This window comes from Papaver somniferum, chromosome 6 (assembly GCF_003573695.1).
Source record: "Papaver somniferum cultivar HN1 chromosome 6, ASM357369v1, whole genome shotgun sequence".
NCBI classification, from domain to species: domain Eukaryota; kingdom Viridiplantae; phylum Streptophyta; class Magnoliopsida; order Ranunculales; family Papaveraceae; genus Papaver; species Papaver somniferum.
Window position 1 is genome coordinate 75,629,967 of NC_039363.1, and position 12,321 is coordinate 75,642,287.

Genomic DNA, 12,321 nt, shown 5'->3' on the forward strand with positions numbered 1-12,321 from the left:
GATTTGGAATATGGATGTTTGTGGAGTTAAGGTGAAAGTTGGGGTAGGGTTGGTGTTTGGAGCATTTGAAAGTTGATTGAATAAGATGTTCCAGGAAGAAGTCGCCGTTGGACAATGAATTAAAAGGTGGCATGCTAATTCCGTATCGGTATCGCATCTTGGGCATATGTCTGAGTTGGTCAAATGTATTCGATGTAAGAGAGAGAAGGTCGGTAGTCTTTCATTGATGGCTTTCCACAAGAAAAGCCGAATTTTTGGTGGACATGGTAAGGTCCATAATAATTTGGTAGGTGGTAGAGGTATGTGGGTTGGTTGACCATGGGTTAGACATTTGTAACACGAAGATGTGGTGTAGTTTCCAGATTGTGAGTGTGGCCAGATAATTTTATCTGGAGTATTGTTTTGGGGGAGGGGATGTTGATGATTTTCTGAATTGTTGGATTGGGAATGGTGTTCAATTTTTCATGATTCCAGGAGTGGGAGATTGGGTCGATGATATCTGCTACCATTTGGATTGGGTAGCATTATGTTGGATCTAGATTGGTAGAGTGTGGAATCCAATTAGCCTCTATTGGAGTTGATAAACCATTTCCAATATGATGGAAGATTAAATTTTGCATGGTAGGGATAATTGACGCGAGTTGTCTCCATTGAGGACTGGAAGAGGAGGGTATGGAAACGTTTCCTTGTAGAATTGGTTGTTCATCAAGGTATTTTGCACTGAAATAGACTTCCGCATATGGAGTTAGGTTGTTCATGCAAATTCCAGATTGTCTTCATGAGCAGGGCTGTATTATGATCACTGCTTTTTCTTATTCCTAATCCTCCTTCGGCTAATGGCTTTGTTGCTTTATCCCATCCTATAAGGTGTAGTTTTTTGATTGTTGAGTCATGTCCCTAGAAAAAATTCCTAGTTATACGATCTATTTGTTTGTACATATTTTTGGAGAGGTTTTGTGTTTGCATTATGTGATTTATGGTTGGGGTTAGGGAGGTTTTTATGAGAACGAGTCTTCCTGTCGGAGTTAGGCATTTTGTCATCCATCCTTTTGCTTTTCTAACTAATCTGTGTAGGAGAGTAGTGAAGGTTTGATTTGATGCTCTTCCTTGTTTAAAATGTATGCCTAGATAGGTTGGCGATTTTGGTGTGGTCGGCATATTAAAGAATTGTTGAAGATCATTTATTTTGATTGGATCTAAATTAGGGTGATGGATGATTACTCATTGGCAATATTAATTACCTGCCCTGCAAAGGAGCTATTGGCCTGGAGTAGGGTTTTAAGGTGTTGGTTACTCTGATTTGATGCTTTATATGTGATCAGAAGATCATCCGCATACATTAGGTGGATTATGGGAGGTGCTTTTTGTGATATGTTAAGTCCCGGAACTAATTTTTGGTTTTGAAAGTTTCCCAGGTTTATGGATAGGATTTCGGCACATATGATAAAAATATAGGACGATAGTGGGTCTCCTTATCTGATGCCTTTACTTGGGGTGATGTATCCATGAGGTGTACCATTTATTTTGATGGAGTAAGTAAATGTTGTGACGCAAAGCATAATGTAGTGTATAAAGGCTGATGGGAATCCAAGTTTTGTAAATGAAGTTTTGATGAATCCCCAGTCTAGGCTGTCATAGGCTTTTTGGATATCTAGTTTGAGAGATATTTTTGGATCTTTGGTGGGTTTTGAGGTTCTAATGTGATGGAAGAGTTCTCCAGCAATTGCTATATTGTCGTGTATTGATCTTTGCGGCACAAAAGCACTTTGGAAAGGGCTTATTAAAAAGGGTAGAATAGGTCTAACTCGGTTGACTAATATTTTTGAGATGATTTTATATGTGACGTTGCAGAGTCCTATTGGTCTGAATTGTGAAGGTTTTGAAGGGTGGTCTACTTTAGGTATTAGTGTTATGTTTGTGTGATTCATGAGAGGGTGCATATTAAGATTATTAAAGAAATATTTAACCATCGCTATCAATTGAGGGTGGGTTGTATCTCATAAAACTTTAAAAAACTTACTTATATAGCCATCTGGCCCCGGAGCACTTTCAGAATTTATGGAGAAAAGTGCTTGTTTGATTTCTGTTGTAGTTATCAGACCAAGGTTGACAATCAGACCAACTTACGAAGTAAGTAACTACAACAGAAATCAAACAAGCACTTTTCTCCATAAATTCTGAAAGTGCTCCGGGGCCAGATGGCTATATAAGTAAGTTTTTTAAAGTTTTATGAGATACAACCCACCCTCAATTGATAGCGATGGTTAAATATTTCTTTAATAATCTTAATATGCACCCTCTCATGAATCACACAAACATAACACTAATACCTAAAGTAGACCACCCTTCAAAACCTTCACAATTCAGACCAATAGGACTCTGCAACGTCACATATAAAATCATCTCAAAAATATTAGTCAACCGAGTTAGACCTATTCTACCCTTTTTAATAAGCCCTTTCCAAAGTGCTTTTGTGCCGAAAAGATCAAGGATGAGAATAGTGATCTAGGATGAGCTGAACAACATCCTCCTTTTTGCTAATCCAGTTGTTTTGTGGGTCTTGTAGTTGTTGTATATTGTTACAAGCTCTGTGAATGGTAGCTTTAGTATGGAAAAAAGTTGTGTTGAGATCGCCTAATTGAAGCCACTGAATTCTAGATCTTTGTTGCCAATATGTCGCATGACATTATAATAGTTCTTCATGTTCTATTCTCAGTTATTTTTCTTGAATCAACCAAAGCTCTAGATCTGAACCTATTTGGGAGGCACATTGGTGTTGGGCGTACTTTATCTTGGTTGTTGATTTCTTGATTCTAGTTGGTAGGTGGCCAAAGGTTTCTTTGTTCCATTCTAAAAGAGTTTGTCCTGTTGTAATGAGCTTTAGCTGGAGGTTGAGTGTAGGTTCATTGTCATGTTGTTGTTCCCAAGCCGATTCGACTATTTGTTTGAGTTGGGGATGAGAGAGCCAGAGGTGTTCAAATTTGTAGTTTTTTGTTCCTTGCCAATCTATTGCTTTCTTCTGAAGTAGTATTGGGGCATGATGATATCCTATTATTGGAAGGTGAGTAACTGCCGCATGGGGGTTTTCCGTCCTCCATAGTTGGTTTGCTAAAGCCCTATCTAATCTTTTTAGGATATTATCTTGCCCCATTTGATTGTTTGTCCAAGTGTATGGGTCTCCTCGGAATCCTAAATCTATAAAACCCATCTGATCCATCAGAGTGAGGAGAGGTTGAGATTGAGCATATGTTACTTGCCTTCCTCCTTTTTTTTCTGATTGATTTAAGATGTCGTTGAAATCTCCTATCAATATCCAAGGTGTAGACAGACTAATATTGTTGAAGATTGTTGGAAATGCTTGCCAAATATTTTTCCTTATATCCGAATGTGGAGGGCCATAGATACCCGTGAAGAACCATGGTTGTTCTGGAAGCGGTGGTGTAACTATTGTGTGAACGTAGTTTTGAGATTGAACTAATATTTGGATATTTAGGTTATCATCCCACATTAAGCAAAGTCCTCCTCGTCTTCCAATTTTTGGGATGTTGAAGTAATTATTGAATTGAAGGGATTGTGCTAATCTTCTTATGTATTGATCGTTAGCAAGTGTTTCAGAGAGGAATAGGATGCTAGGCTTGTAAAGATTAACTAGTTCTTTCAAATGTTGAATTGAGAGTGGTAGGTTTATGCCTTGACAATTCCAAGCAAGTATGGTCATAAAAAAAAGATGAATTTTTGGGTGGGCTTTGCAGTCGGAATGATAAGGGAGGTTTAAGTATGGTTTTGAAGATAAGTTTAAATGGGCTTTTGAGAGGATTGTATACTTAGGTTAAGTGGGCTTTAGGAGAAGATAAGAGTTTTGGGGAATTAAGAGATGAAACGGTTAGAATAGGCACATTATAACATCCATCAAAGAGTAATTAGCACAATCAAAGAGGAAGAGATGTGATGAATCAAGAGGATTTTAAGAGTGTTATATCAGGCAAACAATGATTCTGAAGCTACTATAACTATATAGAGTAGAAATATAGGGATTGAACATAAGGATTGAGGATATGCTAAGACTAGGGAAGTTCAAGAGTGCAAAATAAACTTAGGATAAGATGTTGAGTACTAAGATGAGTACATGTCAAAGATACAAGTAGATTTCAAGGTTATAAAAACAATTAAGGTTTCTGGAAAATTAAGATGTTTTGTAACACTATGTTTCAGAAATCAGATGAAACATGAAAGATCAGAATGTAACTGTAATGAAACCTAAGACAAGTAGATTCAAGCAATTTTAAACCAAATGAGGGATTACTGGGCTAAACATGCGAGAGTAATCAGCAAGAAGATATTCAGAAATTGTCAAGGAAAATAAGGAATTCAGAACATACTAATAGGGGGAAACTGAGATTATCAGGAGGTCCTGAAATGAAGAGTTCTAAGTGGCTGATTCAAATAATTAAACTTCACTAAATAGAGGAAACAAGGTGAATCAAAACAGTGCAAAATCAAAATAAGGTGAACCAAAATAGTGCAAGAACAAATTAAAGAAAACCAGAACAGTGCAATACTAACACAGTGTAATATCAGACAGAAGCCTAATGGCAGGGTTATGGACTTTAACTTAAGAAGTGTGCAGTTTATAGGACTTAAGGGGCAGAATTCACAGAGTGGTTAAAAGTATACAATAGCAAGCATATTAACTATATAAGAAAAGTCATACAAGAAGTTTGAGCAAGCAAAAAAGGTGTAGACCACCAACTCAATCTAGAAGGAAACCTGGTAACTAGCAAGCATATTATACATGGTGATATGGATATTAACAGAATGTACCAAAAAACTGAAAGACTAGCAAGCATACAATACTTAGGTTTGGGTTATAAACAGTGAACCAAAAAAGAAGAGGGATATCCACCGGCCCTTGAATGTGTCTTTTGTTGCATTGGGTATGTCTGATTAAGGTAGATGTTGGTGATGTGAATCTTGAAATTCTGCAGGTGGTGCATTAGTGGCAGGTTGTGTGGAAATGTCTTCAATAGAAGCAGTGCTGAGAGTGCAAATGATGGAGCTGATAGATGGAGAAACTATTGGCAGTTCCAACATGTCAGGATTGAACTTTTTAGCTGGCTGAAAGACATTTATCCATTCATCAAGTTCTTCACTAGTTACAGTTCTTGAAAAGTCTGGTGTTGATGACGAACTAATGCCTGTACTATGAAGATAAGATTGATGTTCGGGGTTGAGTCGCTTTATGGGTGGGCTTGGTAACTCACTATCTGAGATGAGTTCTGCCTCTTCTATGTCTGAGACAAGGAAGATTGTAGGACTGAAAGGTTGATGTATCTCAGAAAGATGAGGAGGTCAGTGAGATATCAGTTCAAAACTTTGAGTCTCAAAGGTGCCATTTTCTTCAACTAGCCATGTTTCTGCAATGGACCTTGAAGAGTTTGAGCATGTGCCAGATTGAAAGCCCTCTTGCCGGTAACCTTCCTCGATGAAGAATGAAATCTCAGACTTGTCTTGATCAGAGATAGCCTGGGATTCAATAGGGGTTGAAACCCAGTCACTCCAATCAGTATCTGGTTCTTCAATGTCTACATTGTGTAGCATCTCCTGATGATAGTCATCATCATACTCAGGTTATATGAAAGGTCCTAGAGCATGAAGATTGGTTCGGAGAGGTATTTGTGGCGGGTTTTGTAGAAGCAAAGCCTGGTGGTTGAGCAGTGATAGACGCATTTATGTGTCTAATTTGTCCTCAATGTTTCGTATTGTTGGTACTCGTTTTCGTCCTTATTATGGTGTTTTGTGTATTTTTAGGTATTTTTGGAAAATAAATATTATTGGAAAAATCGGCTCGAAAAATCACTCGGAACACCCCCCGGAGGACACTTGCTATACGGAGCCCAGATTTGGCTAAGGGGCACCCAAAAAAGGCAACTGCTATTCGCACCCCACAGCTGGTTAGGGGGACACCATTTTCTTCATATGAAACTTAAAAATTGGCGGGAAAAATGTGGCAGCTCTCTGAGAATGTTTCTATCGAAATTTGAAGATGTTCTAGGTGGACTAAAGGGCTGAAACTTCATGGGTAGTTGTGATATGTCATAAAACAGCTGGTATGGGTGTTTGTTTCGATCAAATTTGGCTGGAAAATCCGTGACAAGGAATCAGGGCAGCCCGTGCATGAGAAGAATAGTTCACGGGTTTTGGAAGATTTATGCGTGTTCAGCTCGTGTATGATGACTCTAGCAACACTCTGGACCGTGAAGAAGATAAATGAGGAGATTTTGCAGCTGTAGAAACACGTGAGAAGCTAAAAAAGGGAAGAAAATATTCCTAGAATATTTTCTTCACTGCCGAGTTTAATGAAAATTTGTGAGAGTTATGGCGTGATATTTTGCTGCTGATGAGTATATATAGGGTGAGGGGATCATAGAGATGTGAGACGGAGATATTGGGAGAGAAAAAGAGCACCACAGAGTGAAAAATCAAATTTGCAGAGCTGCCATTTCTCCTGCTGGAAAACTGAAGAACACGGAGAACGGACCTGCACCAGCAGTCGTTTTTGAACAGTGACAGCAACTCATTCTGTGGGTCGTAGTTTACAGGCAGACTTAAAAACGCAACAACAACAGTAGGTCTCTTTGTAACGGTTTTTGCAACAGTTATAAGCGTTGCAAACCCGATTTTTATTATAATTCTCCCTTATTCATCATTTGTAACCCTTTGAGCATAAATGAAATCAACTTTTGAGCGTGTTTCCAACATGATGAGCGGCTAATTCTCTCGTAACCAAGGCAATGGATGAATCTATTCACACATGAACAATGGGTAACTATTTCATTTTCTCTAATATTTAATTATAATTCACTCAATCACTGCTTTTGCAGAGTTCTTAAAAGTTTACATAATTTTCTTCATTAGTTGTGATTCAATTAGATAGGTTATGCTTTGGTTAGATAATCTATGCTTAGGGGATACAATTAATTTTTGAGAATATGTTTGATTATTTGTGGATTAAGAAATAAAGGATTCAAAGGATAATTAGAGTTATGAAATATTTGACATCATTCATGTGTAATAGTGGATTCTAGTGTCTTGGTTATTTTCCAATCACTTGAAATCAATTTTGAGTTAAGTTTTCTATATTTTTAAGTTCTATTAAGTCTAGAATTCATTGCCTTCACAAGCCTCAACGAAATCATCAATTTTTGGCGCCGCCGACGCGGGCTTGTCTTTAGGATAGAGTTTTTAGATTTATTTTTTTTTATTTTTTTTGTTCTTCTTTACGTTTTTGGGTTTTTGTCCTTTCCTTTCATATTTTGGGAATTTGGAGCGAAAATTTTTTTGCCAAAGCTTTTGGCGAATATTTAAAGACTTGAAGTAAAAGGCAAAGCGAAAGGAGCTAAAGAAGAAGAATTTTTTTTATTTTATAGAAAAAGAGAGAAAAAAAATAGAGTGTTATTTTATTAGATTGTATTAGGAATTTTTTTTATTTTGTATTTTTCCTTTTCTTTTTGCACTTTATTTTTTGGACCTTTCTTTGGACTTTGGACATTTGGACATTAATTTTTTTAAACCATATGGAAGGGTAGATTAAATATTAAACTGTTTGCAGAGAAGGACGGTGATTACGATATCACCTCATCCCCTCGGGTTCGTACACAACATAGGAGTTGTGGCCCGAGTCGACGACAACGGTTCATCCCCCATCTGGAACGGGAGGTAAGTTTGTCGAAACACTCGCGAATCCCCTGTCAGCGAGTTACTGTATTCCTTCGTTTGCATATATGCTGAGGAGCTGAAAACGGATGTTTTAAATTCCTAGTAAAGGGCAAGGACTGGCCATACAAGATAAGGGTTCGGATTTCATCACCGTTCTCTTCTTGCCCGCCTTAGGAAAACGAAACCAAACGCGAACCTAAGCTTTAAAATTTAGAATAGAACGAGACCTATAAGATAACGAGCTTAGTAGGAAAGTCGTTCGAAATATATTGGTTACTCTTTTAGCATACTTCGAAGTTCATGATGGTTTCTGTGAGTTGAATGCGTGACTGCGCCGCCTTGTGATAGCGGTGAGGCCTTGGGTATCAAAGCTCCACTGAGCTTCCCTCGCCTCAATTCAACTTACTTTGACTCGGATTGATTCCAGAGGGGTTTGCTTAAATTATAACGAATTCCCTTTCGAAGGATTAGAAGCTGGTCTAGAAACTATCTAAGTGGAGCCATCATGCTTTTTGTTTGCTAGAATTCAGTAGGTTTGCTGTGGTGGAGTCAGCCTTGTTTGTGTTTGCATAGAACTTCCCTTCCCTTTTAGGGATTTTCGTTTTTGTTTTGTTTTTCTAGTGTATGCCCGAGGTCATTAGAGAACGGGCTTGGAAAAGAAACACTCTAGGTCGTCTGATTAGTGATAAACCTAGTAGTTCTTCTTGTGAAGGCGGGGAGCTCGAAGACTCTTCTTTAGAGAGCCCCGTTTTTGGAAACTTCAGTTTTGAGAATCTGCTTCTTTGTGAAGAAAGTACTCCTAGTCCTTTGGTAGTGCCAGAAATGGCAACTTTAAAAGCTTTATTGAACCCAACTAGGACCTCTCGTCCGTCTTGTATCAAGTTAGCTGAAACCGAGGCAAATTATGAACTCAAACCTGGGACTTTACAGATGCTCCCAACCTTTTTAGGAAAAGAGAATGAGAACCCCTATTTTCATGTTAGGGAATTTGAGGAAGTATGTAGTACTCTGAAAATTAAAAACCTTAGTGATGATGCACTGAAACTTAGGTTATTCCCCTTTTCCTTAAAAGATAAAGCCAAATCTTGGCTGTATAGTTTGGATTCTGAGTCAATTGAAACCTATGAACAACTTACATCTGCCTTTATACATAAGTTTTTCCCAAGGCACAAAACATCGTCTATTAGGACACAAATTTGTACTTTTGCTCAACAAGAGGGAGAATCTTTATATAGGTATTTAGAAAGGTTCAATGACTTAATATCTCAATGTCCTCATCATGGTTTAGAGAAGGTTAGGTTAGTTCAGATCCTCTACGAGGGTTTAGATTATTCAACAACAACCATGGTTGAGTCCTTATGCACAGGTGGGTTTGAGAATAAAACTGTTGATGAGGCGATGACATTTTTGAATGAAATCGCCAATAAGACCCAACAATGGGAAAATAATAGGGAACCCCAGAAAACAATTCTTCTAAGTAGAGGAAATGTCAATAGGGTAGAAGGATCCTATGAGTCAGATGCTAAAATAGCAGCCATAGCCAAAAGGTTAGAAGCGTTGGAATTAGGTCATTCTAGTGGTACTAGTGGTAGAATAGAGCCTTTTTGGGAAGACCATACTGTTGAAGAGCAAGCCAATGCTCTTTATAACAACACTAGATTCGATAACCGTCAGAAGTTTGACCCTTATTCAGAAACCTATAACCCTGGCTGGAGAAACCATCCCAACCTTTCTTGGTCTAAGGGCCAGAATCAAGGTCAGTCTAGTAACTCTCAAGCTCCCCCAGGTTTTGGCTATCCTAAGAATCCTTCAGCCCCGGCACAGTTTCAGAACCCTTCGGATAAGAAGATTATGAGTTTAGAAGAGTCTCTTGCTTTGTTAACTCGTAACACTATGCAGTTTCAGCAATCTGTTGCTCAAGGTTTAGAAGAAAATAAGATAGGTCAGGCTAACTCTCAGGCTATTTCCGAGTTGAAAACCCAGGTTAGTCATATAAATGAGTCTTTAAGAGAAAGAGGTAAGTTTCCTAGTCAAACTCAACCAAACCCTAGAGGAATTAATGAAATAGGTGAAAGACCATCCGATCATGTAAATGCTATTAAAACCCTTAGGAGCGGTAGAGAGATAGACAACAAGGTTTCCATGCCTAATAGTGAACATGTGTAGTTCACCCTTCTGAGCCAGAGAATGAGAAGACTGATAGAGTCTCCAAAGAGACCAATGAGGGTCCTGCTGAGCCCGGCTTTGTTCCCAGAGCCCCGTTTCCCCAGCTGCTAGTTCCGACTAAGAGGGAGTCCAACTTTAATGATATATTAGAGGTTTTTAAGCAGGTTACTATCAACCTACCATTGTTGGATGCGATTAAGCAGATTCCGGCTTATGCCAAGTTCCTTAAGGACTTGTGTACACGAAAGCGTAAGCTTAGTGTCCAAAAGAAAGCCTTCCTAGCTAGTCACGTGAGTTCCATTATTCAGAATACCACTACTCCTAAGTATAAAGACCCAGGGTCCCCTACCATTTCTTGCACAATAGGTAAACACCGTGTTGAGAAAGCTTTGCTTGACTTAGGAGCCAGTGTGAATTTACTTCCATACCATGTGTACCTTAAGCTAGGACTTGGTGAGATGAAACCTACCCAGATGACACTCCAGTTAGCTGATAGGTCCGTTAAAATTCCTCGTGGTGTGATCGAGGATGTTCTTATTGAGGTCGACAAGTTTATTTATCCAGTGGATTTTGTTATCCTAGATACCCAACCTGTCCCTGACCCAGAGAACCAGATACCGGTGATTTTAGGTCGCCCATTTTTAGCAACATCCAATGCGATCATTAACTGTCGAACTGGTATTATGAATTTGTCTTTTGGTAATATGACTATTGAGCTGAACATCTTTCACATTAGTAAGCTACCCCAGGAACTGGACGACTCGAGCGTAGAAGAGGTGAACATGATAGGCACCTTAGTAGAGGAGTCATTACCAAACACTTTGATAGAAGATCCATTAGAGAAATGCCTAGCTCACTTTGGGATTGATTTTGATGATGATGATGTGATTAATGAGGTGAATGCTTTGTTAGATTCAACCCCTTTGTTAGACACTAGTAATGGATGGAAACCTAAGTTCGAACCTTTACCCGTTCCCGAGTCTACCCTAGTTCCTTCGTTGGAAAAGCCTCCCAAGTTGGACCTTAAACCATTACCAGATACCCTGAAGTATGTGTTTTTAGGCCCCTCTGAAACTTTACCTGTGATTATAGCATCCGACTTGGATAGTGATCAGGAAAGTAGGCTAGTGACTGTCCTTCAGAATAACAAGGAAGCTTTAGGGTGGACCATAGCAGACATTAAGGGTATAAGTCCTATTGATTGTATGCATCATATCTATTTAGAGAGTGACACCAAACCTTCTAGGGAGATGCAACGTCGACTGAACCCTAATATGAAAGAAGTTGTTCGAACCGAGGTTCTGAAGCTGTTAGATGCACATTTATCTACCCCATTTCAGACAGTAAGTGGGTCAGCCCCGTTCAGGTTGTTCCCAAGAAATCCGGTATTACTGTAGTCCAGAATGATAACAATGAGTTAATCCCAACCCGAATGACCACGAGTTGGCGTGTCTGTATTGACTATAGAAAATTGAACAAGGTCACTAGGAAGGACCACTTTCCCCTTCCCTTCATCGACCAAATGCTAGAGAGATTAGCTGGACGTAGCCATTATTGCTTTTTAGATGGATACTGCGGTTATAATCAGGTTCCTATTGCCCCAGAAGACCAAGAGAAAACCACTTTTACCTGTCCCTTTGGTACCTTTGCGTATAGACGCATGCCTTTCGGCCTATGTAATGCCCCTGCGACCTTTCAGCGTTGTATGATGAGCATATTTTCTGACATGGTAGAACGGTTCTTAGAGGTCTTTATGGATGATTTTTCAGTGTTTGGTTCGTCTTTCGATGAGTGCTTGCATCATTTGTCATTAGTTTTGACTAGGTGTAAGGAAAAGAATTTAGTGCTTAATTGGGAGAAATGTCACTTCATGGTTCGTTCAGGAATTGTTCTAGGGCATATCGTATCTTCAAAGGGTATAGAGGTAGATAGAGCCAAAGTTGACCTTATTAAAACTTTACCGGTCCCAAAAACCGTAAAAGGTATTAGGTCATTCTTAGGGCATGCTGGTTTTTATCGTCGATTCATTAAGGATTTTAGCTTGATTTCTAGACCTCTTTGCAATTTGCTTGCAAAAGATGTTAAGTTTGTCTTTGATGATGCTTGTTTAGAGGCTTTCGAGAAGCTTAAAACTTTACTCACTACCCCGCCCCCATAGTCCAGGCACCCAACTGGAACCTACCCTTTGAAATCATGTGCGATGCTTCAGATTATGCTATTGGTGTTGTGCTAGGTCAGCGAGAAAACAAGTTACTTCATGTAATTTACTATGCTAGCAAAACTCTGAATGATGCCCAGTTGAACTATACCACTACGGAGAAGGAACTGTTAGCCATTGTGTTTGCCTTAGACAAGTTTAGACCCTATCTCTTAGGTTCTAAGATCGTAATATACTGATCATGCTGCTTTGAAATATCTTTTCTAAGAAGGATACGAAAC